This window comes from Cavia porcellus, unplaced genomic scaffold (genome assembly GCF_034190915.1).
Source record: "Cavia porcellus strain 051 isolate PalLab524CR breed Dunkin Hartley unplaced genomic scaffold, mCavPor4.1 scaffold_27, whole genome shotgun sequence".
Taxonomy (NCBI): domain Eukaryota; kingdom Metazoa; phylum Chordata; class Mammalia; order Rodentia; family Caviidae; genus Cavia; species Cavia porcellus.
Genome location: NW_026947510.1, coordinates 22,979,094 through 23,000,305, shown reverse-complemented (window position 1 = coordinate 23,000,305; position 21,212 = coordinate 22,979,094). Strand labels below are relative to the sequence as shown.

The 21,212-nt window shown below is 40.7% G+C and overlaps 1 protein-coding gene and 1 long non-coding RNA gene across 2 annotated transcripts in view; both read right to left on the bottom strand.

Moving 5' to 3' along the window:
* The window catches only part of Yme1l1 (YME1 like 1 ATPase), a 128,700-nt gene that overhangs the window by 67,676 nt on the left and 39,812 nt on the right, over positions 1-21,212 (bottom strand). The gene's annotated exons all lie outside the window — the stretch shown is intronic.
* LOC134473615 (uncharacterized) lies at positions 14,523-21,197 on the bottom strand. Its single transcript, XR_010043966.1, has 2 exons — positions 21,145-21,197; positions 14,523-17,518 (listed from the first exon to the last, which is right to left on the bottom strand). It is a non-coding gene; the product is annotated as an uncharacterized LOC134473615 (long non-coding RNA).

Genomic DNA, 21,212 nt, shown 5'->3' with positions numbered 1-21,212 from the left:
TTATATTAGTTGCTAAAGTTACTGGTATTCCTTGCTTAACTATATTTAGACAATAGCACCACAGATGATAATAGAACACCCTCAACAGTCTTTAATATAAATTTCTATTAAATGGTTCTCTTAAATGAAATCTAGTTCAGACTTAGAAAACTTACATGCCTACAATAAAACATGGGACTCGTTCCACCATTTAAGATGCACTAGGCTGGTGGCCAGGCTTCCGGACTTGAAGGACAGGTTTCACTGAGACAGACTGGCTCTGATCCTCCTTTATCCTCCAGAGGAATGTCAAACCTGTTCTGCTTCAGTTTCCTTTGTTTCACTTTACCTCTTACTCTCTTGCCACTTTACATTTTCCTAATAAAGGCATATAAAAGTGGGAAAAACTCTAGATTATTCCAACCTTTTCCTTCTGAGTTAAGCCCATAGAAAATGAGCATTTGCTAATGCCAAGGACAGGGAAGTCATCTTAGATGAGGGACACATACTCCATCTCTGAATCAGATGAGACATCAGAATTGTGCCCATTCAGGAGAATACACATAAAAGCTGTGTCCCAGCTCAGTGTTCTGGGCAAATCTCCTTTGGAAATTAAACCCGAGACACAGTGGGGAGAACCAGTTTCCATGTGGCAATGGAAGCAGCTATCCTTAAAAGCAGCACACATAGGGGACCTAAACCTATTTAGAATAAGGAGACTTTCCAACCTCTCAAATTATGGACTTAAAAACCTTTATTATAAATTGATAAAGAAGTAGGTAATGATCTTGCTCAGTCTTTTAATTATTCCTCATAGAATTTTGACACACAGTGGTCACTGTGCCAGCTAATTATCCTTATAGCAACTGCCACCCTCAAAATCAGAGGCTAGCTTTCCCCAGCATCTGTTTGGTGAATCCCCATGGAAGCCAGTGGCCAATGGAGTCAACAGAATGTTGACCAGACAGGCAGCTGGATTCCTTTTTGGAGACTGATGTCTGGTTATCTGAGGCAATAGAAACTGAGAACTGAGGGTTCCTGGCCAGAGTAACACCCTGGTTGTCACCCAACATTTCCTCAATGGACATTTGCTCATGACCATTTAAAATCTCCTCTTTTCTATCATTCTTATTTCTCTGCTAGTAGACTAAAAACATTCTAAACTTTTCAATAGATCTTCAGATCACTTAAACTACCCGTCCCTTCAGAGATTATACTGAGGTAGCTTGCAATGATTGCTTACATTCCATAGCAGCTAGTAGGGAAATGATTTACCTATGTTAATTAAAAGTAAGTAGACTTGAGCAATTATTTCTAAGATGACAATGTGTAATCTATTATCTAGTGATTTCTATTTTTTTGAAATTCTGTGTTACTTGGACTCTTTTTCAGTTTTTTCTTTTCTCTTTAAAAGTTTTTTGTTTTGTCTTTAAATAAAATTTTTAAAAATGTAACTAGGATTTTTTGTGTGACTAGAAGACTGATGTGCCTCTTTCTAACTTAAAATGTGACTGCTAGATGATAATTTATAAATTTAACCTGTGAGCTTCAAAGATACAGAAATCTAAATGAAGTATAACCTTGTCCTGTTACTAAGAAAGGTTACCTAGATAAATGAGAAACAAAGGTCTGGAGACTCTTGCCCAGATTAAGGAGTAATGCTCCTCCAGTCAGTTGTTCTATCTATCTCTAGAGGAGAGTTACTCTAAAAAACCTGAAAAGTACTCTACTACCAATTCACCATTTAATGTATGCTCCCTTATAATACATGCTTACAAAGTCATGCTTCCTTCATTAAACATTCTTTATGGAAACAAAACTCACAAGCTATCTAGCAATATAGGATTGTGTGCCAGGTCCAGGGTGGATAAGCTGACAGAATCTATCGTCCATTCTCTCCAGAGGGCATTCACCTGCCCTGGAGCAGTTTCAACCCAAGAGACATGTGGGGAACATCTATCAAATAGGAAAAAAAAGGACATCTTATTTTAACTCATTTTATGCATAACTAGATAGCTCAATATCACTCACAGCTCATCAAACGGTACTTAGTTCAATGCCTGGGTACAGAAAAGGTTTCATACGTATGCCTTGCTTTTACTTTATAGACATGGACAACAAAATGCCAAAGCCCCTTCTCCTTTGGAACACATTCTTAGGCACTAGATGTTCAAGCCTTCCATGTTGAAAAAGATCCAATTGGTATTTCTCTGCATGAGTGTGTGGCCTACCTACCCCCTAGAGCCTTAGTGGAATACAGAGGTAAGTATTAATTATGACCCTCTTTTACAACCAGAGACATACCATGACAAGCAGGGAAAATGGTCAGTGTTGTCCTACATTCAGACTTTCTATGCATTGGGAAATATTTCCTATTTATACTCTAAATGTAAATGTGAGCCACAGGAAAACTCAGCACCTCGGGCCCTTAAGGCATCTTCTCCCCAAGAGCGGAAAATTGCACCTCCTGAACCTTTAGAACCTGAAGACAAAATAGCCTTAATCAAATCCCCCCCCCTTTTTTCCCCCACCTGCCCTTCCAGCCTTAAGGATAAAGCTTCTAGGCCAGCTGTAATCCAGGCCTCTCCAGGACTATACCCATCCTTAGCTGAGTTTAAGCAAGCTCCTCAAGGGCAGTATCCTTTGCAGAGAGTACATGGATGATCTGGAACTTCCAGAGTTCATGTACCTTTCTCTCTTGGTGACCCAAGACAAATAAAATTAGATCTTGGCAAATTTTCAGATGAGCCTGACAAGTACATTCAGGTCCTTAGAGGACTTACTCAGGCATATGAAGTAGATTGGAAAGATGTAGTGTTACTCTTAAATCAGACATTCACTTCTCGTGAGAGACACGCAGCATTACAGGCTGCTATTGCCTTTGGATATGAATACCATATTGTCAATTTTAGAAGGCCAGAAGATAAAGGGAAATAACTTTAGCAACTAGTTTAAATTTAACTTGTGCAAGAATAAAATAATAAAAATATGCCATTAAATCTTGTAATCCACAAACAAGCCCCCAAAGCCCAAACTCGAGTTCAAAAATGGACAAGACATGTTTTTATTTTAAAAAAGCAGCACTGATTTATTTTGTCCTGGCCCAGCGACACAGTGCAGTTGGAGTTTGCAAAAGCTGTGTTCCCACTGGATCACAAACAGTCCCTATGCAAGACTCTTACTTGGCCCACAACGAGGTGGGTGATTGGATTAGAAAACATTTCCAGACATGTGTTCTTGAAGGCTGAAGAAGAGTGAGAACTAAACCATTCAATTATTTTAAGTTATCAGTTATTCAACAAAAAAAGAAGGAACAATTTTCTGCCTCCTTAGATGGATTATGAGAGGCATTGATAAAGCATACTTCTTTAGATTCTGATTCAATAGAGGGACAAATTATCCTTAAAGATAAGTTTATTACACAGTCAGCCTCAGCTATTAGAAAAAAGCTACAAAAGATGGCTTTTCCTCCAGATAGTCCACTTGATACTTTATTTATTCATTGATTTTGTGTGTGTTGGAGTTTGTAGATCAAACACAACCACACATTTGCCAGGCAAGTGATTTTGCCACTGAGCTAAATCCCCAGCTCACTTGATACTTTAGTAAAAGTTGCCTCCTCAGTATTTTATAACTGTGATGAGAGGGAGGTCAAAGAGAGAAAACAAAGAGACTGAGAAAAAGCAGCTGCTTTTGCGAAGCATTAAGAGAAACAGACCCTAAGTCTGGTTCTCAGGTCTCCAAGAAGAGCTCAACAATGACATTCACCTGCCATCACTGCCACAAGCCAAGTGACCTTAAGAGGGACTGCACTCAAAAGCCCCCTGGGCCATTCCCTGACTGCAAAGGTGACCACTGGATGTCAGACTGCCCTCTCAGCCCAAGGCCCCACCAGGGTTCAGATTCATCCTACCTTTACCTCTTATCAAAATAACAAATACACCTCAAAACCTAGGCCTCAGTCCGCTTGAAATGCCTTATGGATGCCCTTTCCTTACTGATGATTTTCTCTTTGTCAGAGAAACAGATGCCTTATAAAAAGACATCACCTCATTGGATAAACTCCAACAAACTCTTCAAGAGCTTACAGAAGCTCAGCCTACAGAGAAAGGAAAACCTATCTTCCACCCTGGAGATTTAGTACTGGTAAAATCCGCTCCCTCATCAGCCATTGGGAAGGACCTTACACTGTGATCCTGTCGACTTCTTCCATGCTGAAGACAAGAGGCCTGGACACTCGGATGCATCACACCTGACACAAACCCTGGAAACTTGAGACTATCACTGGATGTGAACAACCACCCACATACTCCTGTGAACCCACAGAAGACCTAATATTCCTCTTCAAGGAGAAAACAAAGACTTCAGGGAAGTAAGGCTACTATTAGCCCTTTTACTGTTCCCTTCACCACTGAAAGGAGGATGCAACTCCTTTTTAATGTGGGCACAAGCATATGCAAAATCATTACAACACAACTCTTGCAGGATATGTGGCTCACTGCCCTTGTCCAGTACATCAGGATTTCCTTGGTGGGTGTCTCCACTTCAAGGATGTGATTGGAATAAATTACAGGACTATAGTAATGAGATAACAAAGAAGTTCAGTATTCATAGTTCAGCCCACAATTGCATAGTAATAAAATGGCCTCTGAATATTATATTCTTAATGGTCCTGTAAATTACATTGTTAATGATCCTGGACATAATCAGATTTTTTTCTTATAATGCCACTGGAGCCTCTCTACAGGCCTGTAAGGCCCCTGGTAGATAAAAAGAAAGGTCCTATCCTAAGGGCCAACAACCATAGATATCAATATGGCTATTTTCAAATATGGGATGAGTATCTATGATTAACTCCCACCATAGGATATCTCAGTAGAAAATCCCCCTTATGTTGGGAACAAAAACACCACTTTTATTCTGGTTGGCCTAATGCCACTACCCACCTGGGGTGGACAGCCCTTGAACAATGTGGACACACAAGTAACTTTTCAGGCTAATGACTGGTTTGCAACAGACTGGTTTAATGGCCCTGGAATCAAATGGGGAGCCCCGAATGGCACTCATTGGTCTTGTGGAGCCTATCTGTGGCCCTGCCTGGGCTCTGGATGGATAGGCAGATGCACACTAGGATTTGCATGGTTACAAGGCAGGAGTATCAAAAATGTCGAAAAACCGGCAAATTTACCCACGTACAACATCGAAGGTACAGAAGTGTGTTCCACTGGTATGATCATTTGGCCTCTGTGTTTATCCCTTCCCTAGGATTAGAAGACATCATGCAATGTACTGAGGCCTTGACTAACTATACCGAGTGGGCCTTAAATGACACTGCTGCTGGTCCCTCTTAAATAAGGAAAAAAAAATAATGAGACAGGCTGTCCTTCAAACTCAGATGACATTAGACATTCTAACAGCAGCACACAGAGGCATTCGTGCCATTGTAAAAACTGAATGCTGTGTATATATACTCCTGACTCTTCTGCTAATATCTCAGTAGCTATTCAAGACATTAGATACCAAATTAACAATATGTAAGATTCTTAAGACTCCTGGACCTTGTCTTTCTCCTTCTTATGGAAATCTATTACTAGTTCCTATTGGTGGAAATCTTTGTTACCTATACTCATAATTGTTCTACTGGTTTTATTCTTTGGCCCATACATACTCAACTGTTTCTTTGTCTTTGTCTCCTCCAGACTTAGAGCTATATGTCTACCCAAGATGAAAATGCCTGGCATCTATTGGGGGCCTCTAGACAGGATCTCTGCAGAAGTATCTCTGACTGCTGGTCACCACTACAACCCTCTTCAGCCTGAAGAAGCCAGATCGGTCATCACCCATGACACCCTCATGGCAGTTCTGGTTACTTCTTCAGAGAGGGGACTGTTATAAGCAGCTGAGTTAGTTAGAAATACTACAGGAAGTGAGACAGGGCTAGGTCCTCAAAGGAGCCAGTGCAGAAGCTCAGATACCTTGCAACTAAGGGGAAGACAAGCACCTCCTGCTGTGGGCCAAGCCTCAAGATAAAAGACCATACAAATACATCCATATCCTAAGGAGTGAAGTTCTAAAGAGTTCCCTAGCACCCTGAGGGAGTAAGGAGTGACATTCCAAACCTTTGGGGAAGATTCACTGCTCTCTTAAGAATTCCTGCATTCTAAGTGATTCCCTTCCCCTTTTGTCCCCAGTTTAATCAATTTTACCTGAACTATTCATCTTATTGGTCAGTCATAGTTTTGTACCACCTTATGCCCATCTGCCTTGTGAGTACCCAGTTTCCCCATGTTAAACTCTTTTTAATGCCGTGATTTTACTCGAAGAGTCTTTAGAAAATATAGAGTCCCTGGCAACCCGCTTGGGACCCCTTTTGTCTCTCTCTCAGACAGAAGCTTGCTTTCTCTCAATAAATATATTCTACTCTTAACCTCTGTTGTTCCTAAAATGCATTCTTTGATTTTAGAGGACATGAACTCACACTGGACATAGTGGGTTGGGAATTTCATTCCCTATATCAATAGGATCAGGGCTGAGTGCTGATTCTGGTGTTTTCAACTCCACAGAAGTTTAGGCTGATCCCAGCCTCTGGCTGTGGAGCTGACTGAACTGTTCAGCCCAGGACACTCTGGATGTGTCTCACCAGGCTGACTTCAGCTCTCTGACCCTGGACACCTCCTGCACTTGTCCCTCACCCAGCCACTGTGGGATTTCAACACTATGCGGACTGAGATGAAGCCAAACTCCAGCTGCTCAGAGTCTCAGATCAGTTGAGCTGTCCCTAAAATGGCTTCTAAAAGGTAGTTGATGGCAGCCCACTGAGGTACTATAAGTGTGGAGAGCAGTAGCTTATATGCTCCAGCCAGCTGCTGAGATCCTTTGGATTGAGGGAAGGGATGGTCATGCCAGTGTAAACCAGCAGCCGTTATTGAGATAAAAAACAAAGAAACATATTGCGCATACTTAGATTATGTAATTTGTTTGCTGCTTGTCCTTACAGGACCTCCTGTTTTTACCTTGGTGGGGGAATGTTTGAAGGTCTGCACCTTCTACCAAAACGCCATCAACCAGATGTGTGCAGGACAAAATGGAGTCAGTGTGGCTTCTTTACAGGTGGCCATTGCTCCCTTCTGCTGCTGAGGTCTCGCAATCCTTCTATAGGCACTGTGGATTAGTCCCTTCCTTGTAGCTTTTCCATTAGTTCTTAGTTCTGTAGTTAAGAACTACAGTACCTAGAGTGCATTGCAGTTGTTTGTATATCTCTCTCTGCGGCAAGACTGTCTTTTTCTTGAGATGCAAAGTTTTATATATTCTTGTCTTCTCTTGTTTCTTTTTGGCTGTCCTGGGAATTGGACCCAGGGGCACTGTATCACTGAGGTACAACCCTAGCTATCATCATCATCATCATCATCATTTACTTTGGGATGGGGTCTCACTAATTTGCCCATGCTGGCCTTCAACTTGTGATTCTCCCACCCAAGTTTCCAAGTTGCTGGGGTTACAGGACTGCATTACCATTCTTGGCTACATGTTTATCTTTGAATCTCTGCCTACTGTATAATTCCCTACTGTTAATGCCCACCAGCATGTTTTCTTTTTTTTTGAGTAATGAAAGGAGTGAATGAATTCACAAGGTATGAGCCCTGAAAGCAGGTTCTGGATGTGGAACGGATAAATCAGCAAGCAAGATACCTTTAATATGAACTCACCTCAAACACTAAATCAATCTGTAGGCAAGAGGACTGAGCATCAGATTTTTTGGGTTGGGGTGTAATTTGTTGGTAGAATGCAAGGCTGTGGGTTTGATCCCCAGAACTCAGAAGAAACAAAAAGAAAACAAAAAGCAAGGTATGGTGTGCACACCTGTAATCTCAGTGCTCTGCAAGGCGGAGCCAAGAAGATTCTAAGTCTGAACCTAGCCTGGGCAATTTAGCAATACCCTGTCTCAAGCAAATAAAAAATAAAAAAGGCTAGGGATGTATCTCAGTGTGAAGACACTGGCTTCAATTCTTTGTGCCAATAAAATAAAATAATAATGCAAGTTCTATAGATAGTGTATAGCCAAGCTTGAGGTCGACAAGGTTTCATTTAGGTGCTTTGGAAATGAGATTTACAGATAATTGGTCTTGACTGCTGTTAACAAATACATTTTGTGTTTTGGTGGGCCAGGCATGGTGGTGCACATCTGTAATTTCTGCACTTGGGTAGTTGAGGTGAGAGAATCGTTGCCAGTTCCAGGCCAACCTGGGCTACAAATTCAGCTCATGGTCAGCTTGAACTCATAGTGTAGAGAGTGTCTCAAAAAAAAAAAAATTCTGTGGAAACATACATAATGCTCTCCTGAATCCTTAAACAAAAAGTGCTGAGCACAGTTGGGTAACGGCCTTGAGAATTCAGTGCTGGTGCCATGACCGCCCTCCCTCCCCATCTCTTACACCCCCCACCACCTTCCAAGAGGGCCACAGGTTTTTGGACAGACACATACCCAGCAGTATTGCATGGTATGTGAAATGACAATCAGTGCATGTTTCCAGCAGTATTATTTCTCCTTAACATAACATCAACTGATGAGTGGAAAGGTAATATTTCATTTATTATTCAAAGGACTTCTAGAAAGTCTCAAAAAAGTCTACAGATTTATCACTGCCTTTGAAAGCATATTGCCATGATCCAAATCCTAAAAATGCTACACTTTCTCCATCCTTCCCTGAAATCACACTTAAATTCAGTATCACCAGTGCTGGTTTACATTCAATTCAAGGCAGCAAGGCTGAAAATAGCCTCAATGACACACACAATGCATTTTCCTAGGAACAGTCTATGGGCTTATTAGTGTCTCAGCCCAACCGGCAATTCTCAGCTGATGCCAGAAATGGGTACCTTTTCCTATCAGGTACACAGACAACTGATGTAATTTGCCTTAAATAGCTAAAGTGGGAAGGGGACTGCTGTTACGGTTGTTCTGACTTCTTAAAAATGCTTATCTTTTTCTGGCTGTGGCATATCAATTAAGAGCTGCCATCTAAAGTTAAAAGTAATTTGCACAGCTTTCACTTGGGCTTTCATGTGTGAAGCCATGGTCAGGTGTAACTGGAGAACGCACTGGACAAGGAGCTGGGAGCCCCGGGCACAGCTCCTTGCTGAACTGCTGCTGTGACCTCTAGCAAGGCACAAAATTACTAAGCTTCAGCATTTCATTTTTCAAATGAAAGGGCTGGATTTTCTGGCCAAAGATTTTTGTAGTTCCAATAGTCAAGAAGATGAAACGATGTTTCAAGCTATTTCATTGAAATTGCTCACATAGAGAAAGGGCCTTCTGGGAAGATATAGTTATGTTTTTAGATAAGAAGCGCTCATGGTGGGGTAGGGGATTATTGCAAATGTGAACATGAATGCAACCTGTGAGATGACCAGTTAGAATGGAAGGTGGATTCCTTATCTAACATACAAGGAATCCAGAAGCCTGAGAGGAAAGGCATCTCTGGGACTGCAGACTCTGGTTCCATGGTCGTCTCGCTCTTGGCAGCAAGCCCAATGCTTCCTTGGGTTCATAAAACCAGATGCCATTAGTCAGTGTGAGTTTTTAGGCTGTGCAGAGGTGAGGAATTGTTTTTCTGGAATTGTGACCACCTCCTTCATGTATCTTACAATGGCTTATAGGACAGAAGGCTGGAGTGGATCATCTTGTAGCTATGAAACACAATGTAGTAGTACTGTGGTTAGTCAGCTTTTTCTTGTTTTGACAAAATACCTGACATAAACAACTCAAAGATTTATCTTGGTTCCTGGTCCCAGAGGTCTCAGTCCACGTCACATGGCTCCATTGCTTCTAGGGATGCAGGGAGGAAGAAGCACCTTGGCAGAAGGACATTGAAGAGGAAAGCTGCTCACACCATGGCAGCTCAGAAGAGAGAGATGGAAAAGCCAGAGGAGAGGCAGGAACCAGATACCACGCCACTGTCATGCCTGTAGTGTCTGCTCCCTTCAAGTCATCCTCATCTCCCGTTTCCACCACTTCCCAGCATTGCCATTAAATTATGATCTCATCAATAGATTAATGCAATGATTAGGTTAGAGATCACCTGGTCAGTTACGTCTCAAACCCCCACTTCTGGGTGAATTTTTTGGGAGACACCTGAGATCTAAATTGTGAGAAGTATCTAACTTGTCTCATGAAAAATCAAACTGAGGATTGGCGTCATTAGCTCAGAGCTAGAAGAAAAACTCTTGTTAACTCTTACTGTCCTAATACGTTAGCTACTTTGGCACCAGATTTTGATTTTCTGCACACTAAACAATTCTATAGTTTCCTATAGGTAACAGGACTGTGTCCTACAATTTAATTCAAGTCTGATGCTACCTACCTAGAGATAATACAGACTTTCCAGTTGAAAAGCTCAGGATCAAAAGACTGACTCTGCTTCAGACACCAGTCCTGTCTGGTGGGTTTCTAGGTTTCCCACAAATTCTGTCTGACTTGACTGTAAATCAGAGGTTCCTACAACTCCTTCCTCAGACCTGATAATTTGTAGGATGGCTCAAAGAACACAGTTTACTGCCTAGATCACCAGTTTTTGTAAAGGGTAACCACTCCAGAACACCACGTGGAAGAATGTGACACTTCCTTCTTCTCCCTCTTGGGGGCACCACCTCAAGGTGTTCAACACGTGGAAGATCCCTGAACTTTACTTTTTGGGATTTTTAAAGAGGTGATCTTACTGCCATGACTGGTTTAATCATTGGCCACAGGTGATTAAATCAATGTGATGGTTAACCCTGATTGTTAGTTTGAAAGTTTTCACCCACCACTCTCTGCTCTCACTGATCCTTGCAAAACACTTTGTTACTCTGCTCTAAAAACAAAACATTGTGAAAAAACTGGTAATAGAAACACCTTCAAACTTGAATAACTTTTCATCACTAGAACTCTGAACTTACCTAAGATCACAGCAGCTAGAGCAGCGATGAAAGCAGATTACTGAATTAACACAACATACAGTGTATCTATCCATGTATGTCAGCATGTACTTTGCAAAGGCTTTCCTTGAATTTGTTTAGAATGCACCTTTGGAAATTCTTTGCAGTGTATGAAAGAATACTGCTCTTGATTCCTTTTACTTCTTCCATTCGCATCCTTGTGATAGACTGAAAACTCTGCTTGGAACCATCCATGGTGACAAAGTGAAAGTATTCAATGTCTACCTCTATGTATCTAAATAAATATCTATCTAGAGATATCAGTATAGAGGTAGAGCTATAAATACATATGTATGCCCTTAGCTGCAGTGCCATAATTCATGATAGGCATGGAAAAGGAGTAAAATAGAAATGTCTTCTCTCAGAGAACTAAAAATCTACTGGCAGACCCGAGGACTAAGAAAGAAAAATTAATAAATGATTAAGATTATGTTGACTGTGAATAAAACATTCATACTTGGGCCCCTGACTTCTTAAACATATCCAGGTAAATAAAAGGACCCTAGTCATGGCAGGCTGTGAGAAGGCAATCAGTGACCTGCCTTTCTAGAACAACATCCTAGTTAAAATCAATTTTAGAACTCTTCTGGCCTGAATACCAATATATAAGAAGAATTCAAGTGCTAGTGAGGGGACAGACTCTTCATCACTTAAAGAGGAATTAGTTTCAGACAAGTAAATCATCCTGCTTGCTTCTGTGGCCCTGTGTTTTTGAGCACGAGTGGGCCACAGAGAGGGAAGACTTCCGCATGTACCCTGTGCTGTCCTCACTTTAACACCTGACCATGGAATTTGTTTGATCTATAAGATGAATCTCCTTGAAGCTGACCTATATTCACTTCTAATCTCAGGGAGCAAGTTGCCCATCCTATATTAACTATCTAAGAAATTGACTTGAGGGCCATGTAAAAACAATTCTGAACTGTAAGTTACTCAAATTCTTACTTCTGAACACACTTGCACTTCTAACCTATACTACTTTTTTTTCAAGCACAGTCATCTCACCTTCTCATAAAAGTTGTGATTCTATCAATCTGATTGTCTTGAAGTATGTTAAAATCTATCATAAGCTTTTTACAAAAAATCTTGAAAAGTGAATCACTTCCTAATGAACTACTGTGAAGCTTGGACCATGTCAAATTGTCAGAAGTTTCAGACATCTCTGCCAAATTTCATGTCCCAACTGTGCCTCATTAACTTTTGAGAACAGGCTTCTTCCTGTACTGTACAGATTTTTATCCCTTTTTACATCTCTTCTACCAGACCATCAATGCTTTTCAGCCCTGAAATTCTTTTTTGCACTGCCAAGCCCTTAGTGATACCGGTTCACTTTCTGGTTGACACCTGTTAATTTTGACACCTGTTCACTTTCTGGTTAAGCATTCATTGCTCAAAACGATTACATGTGGTAACACACACTTAAAAGCTGCCCAAGACAGTCTGATAACAGAAAAGGATTAAGCGGGACACATAAGCATGGGCAAGTAAAAACAAAGGTAGCTCATGACCCCTGGACCCTCTCCCTCTTTTATGAGGTAAGGGGGCAGGTCCTGGCCTTAAGTCTGCCTCTGCAGTGTTTCCCAGCACAGGAGTTGTTTGATGTGATTTTGGATGAGAAGCAGCTTGAGGACGCTTGTGATCACCTGGCCAACTAACTGGAGGCCTACTGGAAGGCCACCCACCCTCCCAGCAGCATCCTCCCCAGTCCTTTCCTTAGCCACCTCAGCTCTGCCCATCAGTGCCACCCTACTCTCTAATTCACAGGTAAGGGCAGTTCTTTCTTAATCTTCACAGAGAAGCTACAGGTGACACCACTGGGTTCCAAGCCCAGACAGCCAGCTTGGTGCATGCTCCAGTATCTTAATAGTATTGAAAGTATGGCTCACATCATGAATCACTTGGTAACAATATTCACAGTGTGTTGTACATCTAAGAAAGCACAATAAATACAACATATTATGGACTTTTTTTTTTTTGTCCTAGAGATCATACTCACGACTTTCAGTTGTCAAGCAGGCACTTATGCCACTGAGCTAAATCCCTAGCCCGATACTACAGACTTTTAAAACTAACTGTGTGGTCCTTGAGACAGTAAACTGTCTGCATTCAAGGCCTGGATCCACCTGAAACTGCATGTACAATTCAGGTGAACTTACTTCTTGGCTTGCTGGCCTTAAGAACAGTAAGGACACCCTAGCAATAATTACAATCTGTTGTAACTGTCTCATCTTTTGTCTTTTTTTTCCTTGAGATCACCTTATCTCCTAGGTTACTGGATTAAACAGTGTCTGTAAAGGTCCTGGAGGAGTGATGTTCCATGTCAAGTGTCACACATGCATTTTATTTTAGTTGTGGTTTTTGTTAATCTATGTTCAAGCAGAGGTAGGAAAGTTTATGTTCACGTATAGAAAAATCTCTTGCATGTGTATTTCAACAAAAGAATATGTAATAGAGCAGTAACCCTTCTTCACTTATTCTTAATAATAAAATAAACTGATTACTATGTGTACTGTTTCAGGCACTTAATAAAGCCCAACATAACACAATACAAACCGTACTAATGCCACTGGATATTAAAGGAATTAAGCAACTGAGCTACACTAGACTTCATTTCAGCATTTTAGATCCTTTCAAAGGACTACACTTGAATGTCTTTGCACGATGACCACTTAGTTCTTTATACTCTGACCTTGGTTAAGCCCAAGGTCAGCCCAGTTATGTTCCTTTTGTTACCAGGGTTCTCCAGGTGATCAGGTGACTGATTGCTCCACTCCTGATTGGTCAGCTTCCCAACCTGAAGAAGAATCTTGCTTGGGACCTGTCAAAAAATCCCACCTTATTCCTCCTCCTCAGCCCCACATCACAAACATCACAGCAGTATGAGTCAAGGCCTCTCCAGGCAAGAGACATTTGACTCTGAAACTCAGGAGAGTGGAGACTCTGCTTACTTGCAGCCAAAAGATTATTCCTGTGAACACATGGACCACTATGCCCCACATTGTGATCACAACCACCGAGATGAGACCCACGGGAGCAGTGACCACAGACACAGAGAATCTCGACACTGCTCCAGGGACATAGATCGAGAGCAGGACCACAATGAGTGCAACGAACTGCAGAGCCATCACAAATCAAGGATCGCTACTGTGACAAGGATGGAGAAGGAATATCCAAAAAACGGAACGAGGCTGGGGAGTGAAATAGGGATGGTTACGTCCGCCAATGACCTTTGCCTTTTTGTGCTTTTTCCTGAGTCTTGTATAACAGCACACTCAAACAAAACTTTTCAAGTCTACCCTCAGTCATGTGACCCGTCTTGTATATTTTGTATTGCTGTTGCTTCAATAGCAATGGCATGAAATTAAGAGCATTAATTTCCATTTTGATTTTCCTAAGTGCTATACACATTTGCCTGGTGCAGCTGCAGTCCTCTGGTTTTACACTAGACCCTTCAGAAACTGGTTTGGGTAGCTGTTACTTGGGAAAAATCTGCCATCCCAACAATGTTAGTGTTTCAAGAAATATAGGTGTATCCAGCAATCGAGAAGTAACACAGATCAAAAGTGGAATTTGTTTCTCCAGATTTTTAATACTGAGATACCTGATGAGCATATTCATTTATTTATTCATGGACCACTGTTTCTTGCTTGTACCTCTGGCTGACTAAACTAGGAACAGATTCAGTCTTGCCTTACATAAATGGGATCATAAAGTTAGAATCTATTTTCTATGTCCTCGTACGTGTACTGTACAGTTTGTAAATGTTATTTCTGCAAACCTATTACAATATATATTTGATCACAAGATTTTAGTCTTAATGCCAAGTCAGCAGATTTACTTTATGAATTACAGGGACTAGAGATGCCCACATTCAGGAAAATCTGCAATAACATTGCCTAGACATTCTCTCTGCTCCACTAGAAAGCCTGTATATATTGTAAATATGTGTGACTGCTTGATTTGAAAAGTTTCCATTTCTGAACATTGTACCATCCTTGTGTTTATAATTCTAACCATACATTATGTTAATATAACCAAACTCCTCACATTGTTCTATTCCATGCATTTCACACTGATTGTGAGAAATGTGTTCTTAGTAGCTAGTGCCTGATAGTCACAGCACTGGCCCCAGTGTATGCACGTGCATGTGTGTCTGTGCATAAGTGTGTAAGTGGAATGCTGAAGATTAATGAAGAGCTAAGAGACTGAAATCTAGAATTCCGCCCTCCTGGCTTTGTACGTAATTGTGCTGTGTGCTGTTTTGCCAACTTGTTGAGCAGTCAGAGAATGCAAGGGAGCCTTCTGCCACAGGTAACGAGGAAAGTTTATCTGCTGTCTCCTTGTTATTGTGTAACTACAGGTGATTTGTACCATGAGGGTCTCACTGGAAAGGTACAATCTTTGTGTTCAAGTATTTGTTTTAGTAAGAGACGATTACACGCTTATGGAATTGTTTCCTAACTCCTCCCAGCCCCTTCTCTAACCTTGCCTACTGTTCCTGCTGCGCACCCCCCAGTTACCTGCTGTTCCTCCACATCACCAGCTTGACCAGCTTCCCTGTCTGTAAGAACACAGAAGTGCTTCTTCTAACCAACATTTCTGCTCTTCAGGCGGTACCAGGACAAAATGGGGAGACTTAGAGTGAGTCAAATAATATTTTCCAACATCACGCATCTACTCTGAAGGGAAACCTAGAACACCATCTCCATTCCTCAAATAACTGCTTATGGTGTCACCATGTCTTGCTTACTCTGACCGCCCCAGGTTCTTGTCCAATATTCTTGGACTTTTAAAAGTTTCACATTTTTAATGATTTTTCCACACTGAAGACAATAAAATTTAAAAAGTGAGTTATACATAGTGTTTTACAAGCTAATATATGAAAAATTTCTCTTAGAACCAGTTATCTCACTACTGTCTATACGACTACAGAGTATAAAAACAGTCATTAATTTCTGGCAAAATTTTACCTTATCAGAAAACTGTAACCACATTTCAACTAAAATTGCTTTTATATAACATTTTGCGTAAACTCTCACCATAAGATGTTGATCATCAGTCCAACCCTTCTCCTCATGTGTTATTTCCCATCTAAATACAACCAGTATGGATCCTCCTTGCTGCTACCATTAACCCCTTTCAACAGGCCGTGCTAAGAGCCAGGGATACAGCTCAGGGGCACAGCGGCCGCCCGGTAGTGCAAGGTCCTGAGTGTGAGTCCCCGTACCAAAAAACAGAACAAAGCAAAGCAGCCACAGACAGTGCTAATAAGAGTCTGTCTTCTTAATTTTGTGCCTGATTCTTAAGTTTCTCACATTACTGCAGACGTGTTAGTGCAAACCAGACTATTCACCAAATAACTCCATGAGGGATTTGATACAGAACATTTACGCCAGCATGTGAAGACTACCAGTGGGTCAGTGTGTAAACAGGACGTAGTGAAGCCACAAAAGAAGAAATGACCCCAAGCATATGTGGAATGACACACAGTCTTCACAGGGCAAAGGCTTACTCTTCAGATACTCCTTTGTAGAAGTGTACTTAATCGTTTGTCAAAACCACTGCAGTTCTTCCTACGTTCTTTCTCTATTTCTCTTTTAACTTGATGTTAGAAAGAGGTGCTGCTAAATGTAGGATGCCTTAGTCATACTGTACTTGGGGATAACATTATGAGAGCCTGGTACGCATTCCTGCTAAACATTCACTGTCAGCTACAGTGAGCTGTTTAACAAACCTGGTTTCAAGTCACTAACGTAAAATGAATAAAGAGCCTTCTGTACTGTTTATTAGTAGTATTAATTCTCAAGGAGTGACCTTTAGATTCAGAATGTGATATATTTCCCAGCACCTACCACTGGTGGTTCATCTCACGTATAACCAGCTGATGTTCCTTCAGTAATCTTCTCATAGCTGACTTAAAAAAACGGAACTCAAGGAAAACAAAAGATTTTTGGCAAAGGAGGAGCTGGGCAGATCTGGGGTGCCCTCACTGGCCTCTCTGCGTGTCTGGAGGACTCTGGATTTCTGCGCCCAGACTGCTGGAGTTCCCTCAGGCTTCCAGGTGCAGTGAAGGAGAGAGGTGGGTTTGAGGCTTCCACATCAGCCTCCCCATTGCCGGCTTCATTTGGAGACCTGCTGAGCTCCCGATAGGTGGGCTGGCCCACACTACCAGCCTAGCCCAGCCTGTTTAGCTGCCGCGCCTGGCCATAGGTCTGCAGAGGAGGAGCTGGGCAGATCTGGGGTGCCCTCACTGGCCTCTCTGCGTGTCTGGAGGACTGTGGATATCTCTGCAACCAGGGAGGGTCCACAGGTTCCTGAAGCACTGCGGCCTGTGGTGAGTACCCTAACCCGGCTGCGATTGAAGAACTGTGGAGCTTCCAGGGGCAGGTGGGCGCACAGTGTCCCTGAGGCCCAGCTTGTCTGGAACTGCGGAGTTCTGAGCAGGCAGAGGAGGGCCACTGGTTCTGTAGGCCTAATGGCTTGGAGTAGCGCGGCGCCAGAGTCCCAGTAGCTCCAAACATAGAAGGGGATTTTCAACAGATCCTGAGGAAGCTTTCAAATAACACTTGAAACACAGAAATATAGGAAAATGACAAAACGAAAGACCAAATTACAACCTCAAACCTCCAGCCCATCTCAAGAAACCCTAGGAGCGATGTATATAGAAGAAAATATATCCCATCCACCTCATATATCGGACACAATAGCCACTGAAATTGACAAGCAACTCCAGGAAGCTTTAAAGAAATTCAAACTCGAAATAATCTCCCAGATAAAAGAAGAAATGATAAAAGAAATGAAAGAGATTCTAAATATATCTAAAGAAAACACAGATAAAAAATTGGAGGAACTAAACAAAAAGATAGAATCCCTAGACGAGCAATATAAGAAACAAACAGAATACATAATGCAGATGCACAGAGATATACAGGAAATAAAAAACTCCACTGAAAGTTGTAAAAACCGCCTTAATGAAAGTGAAGATAGAATTTCAGACCTTGAAGACAGGATTGCAGCTAGTGAACAGGAAAGGAAAGATCTTTTGAAAATAACAAGGAACCAGGAAACAACAATTCAACAACTGCAAGACGATGCAAAGAAGAATAACATAAGAATGATAGGGATTAATGAAAGAGAGGGAGACAACATGAAGGATGTCAGGAGGATATTTAGAGAAGTAATAGCTGAAAATTTCCCAAGCATGAGATCAGAAACTGACATCAGGATCAGTGAAGCATATAGAACGCCAAACAGTCATAACCAAAATAAAACTACACCCAGACATATAATAGTCACCATCCCAGAAATCCAACACAAGAATAGATTATTAAAAGCTGTCAGAGAGAAAAGACAAATCACTTATAAAGGAAAACCTATCAGAATCACAGCAGACTTCTCAGCACAAACGATAAAGTCAAGAAGAACATGGAGTGAAGTATTCCAGATCCTAAAGCAAAATGATTTCCAACCAAGACTGATATATCCTGCAAAACTATCATTCAAAATAGATGGTGCAATACGATACTTCCATGACAAAGAACAGCTGAAGAACTTCATGAACACCAAACCAACCCTGCAAAAAATATTGAAAGACAGTTTAGATACACAAAGGAAAAAACCACTAAGCAAAGCAAATAATTAAACAGAACCGAAAGATAAAGATGCAACAGCAGAGAGATAACATTCCTACAATTAACCAGCACTTAACAGTAATAACCATTAATGTAAATGGTCTCGATGCACCAATCAAAAGAAACAGACTAGCAGAATGGATCAAGAAACAAAATCCAACCATATGCTGTTTACAGGAAACCCATCTAACCCAGAAAGATACTCACAGACTGAAAGTCAAAGGATGGAAAACAATTCTTCATGCAGCAGGAATCCAAAAAAAGGCAGGAGTAGCCATTCTGTTTGCAGACAACGTGAACTTTAAACCAACAATGACCATAAAGGACAAAGAAGGTCACTACATACTCGTAAGGGGAAAACTCCAAGAGGAAGAGATAACTATCTTAAATATATACGCACCAAACTCCAGAGCACCCAGTTATATAAAACAATTATTAACAGAAATGAAAACTCAAATTATCAGTAACACAATTGTAACAGGAGACCTTAATACACCACTGACACCAAGGGACAGATCAACCAGACAGAAAATGAGCAAAGAAATAACAGAACTGAATCACACCTGTGAACAAATGGGTTTGATAGACATATACAGAATGTTCCACCCAACAACATCAGAATACACATTCTTCTCAGCAGTACATGGATCATTTTCTAAAATAGACCATATATTAGCTCACAGAACATATTTAAGCAAATGCAAAAGAGTTGAAATCATCCCTTGCATATTATCGGATCATAGCGCTCTGAAATTAGAAATTAATGACAAAGGATACTGCAAAAATTCCGCAAACACATGGAAACTAAATAACACACTCTTGAGTAATCAGTGGGTCACAGAAGAAATTAAAGAAGAAATTAAACAATACCTAAAAGAAAATGAAAATGCAGATACAACTTACCGGAATCTGTGGGATGCAATGAAAGCCGTTCTGAGAGGAAAATTTATTGCACTGAGTTCCCACATCAGGAAAACAGAACGAATACAAATAAATAACTTGATGCTACACCTCAAACAGCTAGAAAAAGAAGAGCAAGTCAAGCCCAAAGCCAAAAGAAGAGAGGAAATTATAAAAATCAGAGCAGAAATCAATGCAATAGAGACTAAGAAAACAATCCAAAGAATCAACGAATCAAAGAGTTGGTTCTTTGAAAGAATAAATAAAATCGATAAGCCCCTAGCCAACCTTATTTAAAAAAAGGAAAGAAAAAGCTCAAATTCATGCAATAAGAAATGAAAAAGGAGAAATCACTACAGACCCAATAGAAATACAGAGGATCATCAACACCTATTTCGAAAACCTCTACTCTCAAAAGTTTGATAACACAGAAGAAATAGACAGATTCTTAGAAGCATATGAAGTACCAAAGCTAGATCAAGAGGATATAAAACTGTTGAATAACCCAATCTCTGCTAATGAAATTGAGAATGTAATTGGGTCCTTGCCCACCAAGAAGAGCCCAGGCCCAGATGGATTCACTGCAGAATTCTACAAGAAATATAAAGAAGACCTAATGCCGACACTCCTCAAACTATTCAATGAAATTGAAAGGGAAGCAATCCTTCCTAAGTCATTCCTGGAAGCAAATATTACTCTAGTACCAAAACCTGAGAAAGACCCAACTATAAAAGAGAACTATAGACCGATCTCCCTAATGAACACAGATGCAAAAATCCTCAATAAAATATTGGCAAATAGGATCCAGCAAATCATCAAGAAGATTATACACCATGACCAGGTGGGATTCATCCCAGGAATGCAAGGATGGTTCAACATACGCAAATCAATAAATGTAATCCACCATATCAATAAAGCCAAAAATAAGAATCACATGATCATCTCTATAGATGCAGAAAAAGCCTTCGATAAGGTCCAACACTTATTCATGATAAGAACTTTACAGAAAATTGGAATAAATGGTCTTTACCTCAATATAATAAAGGCCATTTATGACAAACCAACAGCCAGCATCATACTAAATGGCCAAAAATTGAAAGCCTTTACTTTAAAATCGGGTACAAGACAAGGATGTCCTTTATCACCACTCCTATTTAATATAGTACTGGAAGTACTAGCCAGAGCAATTAGGCAAGAAAGAGAAATAAAAGGGGTAAAGATAGGAAAAGAAGAAGTTAAATTATCATTGTTTGCAGATGACATGATACTCTACATAGAAGACCCCCTAAACTCCATTGAAATACTCTTAGATACAATAAATAAATTCAGTAATGTGGCTGGATACAAAATCAATACTCAGAAATCAATAGCATTCCTATACACGAACAACAAAATTACAGAGAGGGAAATAAGAGAAACTGGACTATTCACATTAGCAAGCAAAAAAATGAAATATTTAGGAATTACTCTTACGAAAGAAGTGAAAGACTTATACAGTGAAAATTATATTACACTGAAAAAGGAAATTGAAGATGACCTCAGAAAATGGAAAGACATCCCTTGCTCATGGATAGGAAGAACAAACATTGTGAAAATGGCCATTCTCCCAAAACTGTTATACAGATTCAATGCAATCCCAATAGAAATACCATCAACATACCTTATAGATCTAGAGAAATCACTCCTAAATTTCATCTGGAACCAGAAGAGACCTAGAATCGCAAAGGC